This window comes from Triticum dicoccoides, chromosome 3B (assembly GCF_002162155.2).
Source record: "Triticum dicoccoides isolate Atlit2015 ecotype Zavitan chromosome 3B, WEW_v2.0, whole genome shotgun sequence".
Taxonomy (NCBI): Eukaryota; Viridiplantae; Streptophyta; class Magnoliopsida; order Poales; family Poaceae; genus Triticum; species Triticum dicoccoides.
Genome location: NC_041385.1, coordinates 666,631,999 through 666,633,525, shown reverse-complemented (window position 1 = coordinate 666,633,525; position 1,527 = coordinate 666,631,999).

Below are 1,527 nucleotides of genomic sequence, written 5' to 3'. Positions count from 1 at the left end.
AACTTTGCAGTCCGGGGCCACATGAATACGCCTTAGATATAGATCATCTGAAAGGGCAAGTGCCTCCCGCACAACCAAGGCTTCTAGCGCTTGAGGATCGGCAATGTGTCGAAAAGCTAGCACTGAAGCTCCCAAGAAACTGCCCGTTGCATCACGACTGATAGCTCCTATTCTCCATGATGAGAGACTGCAGTGTCGACGTTAACTTTCGCGCAGTTCGCCACTGGTGGCTGCCACTGCCTCGGTCTGGGTGCCCGGACTGTTGCCGTCGTCATCTTCGGCGTATGGACTACTTGGAGCTCGGATAACAATCTTGTGATGAAGCCGTTTATGGTCATCGGTGACTGGAAGATGGCCTCATGAATCGCCTTTCGCCGCGCACTCCATATTGCCCACACCATGACAATTGTCCTAACAAAATCGTCCTTGGTCATTATTTCATGTATATGAAATAGCCAATCCTTGGAGCATTCATTAGATCATTCCTCCTGAGCCAAGATGTCGACGAGGTGTTCTGGCGCCAAAGCCCAAACGCTGCTGGACATCAGACAGGTGAAGAGAGCATGCCGCCAAGTGTCCCTTGCCCCACATAGATTGCAGCTATCTTCTGATGACATATTGGGGTGGTTCAGGAGCTTGCCAGTAGGCATAGACTGTCTTGCAAGTCTCCACACGAACATTCTAACTTTAGACGGTACTTGTATATGCCAAATACTGCTCCACTGCTTACTCTCATGCTCGGTGTGCGATGAACCTTCAGATTCGTTTAACCAAGCTTCCCGATGAATTTTTGTCCTCAAGATCATACGGTATGCGGACCTGACACTGAACTTTCCATGGGTTTCTTCATGCCAACCCCAAAAATCATTTTCTTCTTTTCATTTTCTTCTCTATTAAAAGAAAATGAGCTAATGGGCTAGGCCACTTCAAGGGATGACCGTATAAACAATTGCAGTCCTTGGCCCAGATATCTTCAGTGGTTAGTGGGCCGTTTTGATATATTTTTTGGCAGATATAATTTGCTAACTTCATGTCGGAACAACGAACCTGGATAGCCCGAACGTCATTGTCCAACAAGAATGCATAATTGTGTCCCGAAAACAAGGATGCATAATTTGTATAAAAATATTCTTAAAAACATAAATTGCTTGAGTGTATGTGACTGTATGTGAGCGTCTCCGGTTGTACCGTGCTAAAAAAACATAAATTGCACAAAAGTTTACCCATGTGGTTTCACTCGCAACTTATTTCATCGGGCATTCAGACACGGGTCACTTCGACTGCCTCAACAAAATACAGTATACAACAAGAAAGATCACGATCACGGTATCACAGACGACAACAGAGCTGCAACAATTTCCAAAAAAAAAAAAGACGACAACAGAGCTGCAAAATTGTTCACTATTCATATTTTTTTTTCACCGTTTCACTAGTACTGTACTGTACAATTGTCATCGAACGATTTTCCACACACATGTAGCTAGGTTGTCTAGATCGTGTCGAGCTGTGCAGCGTCGACGTGCATCC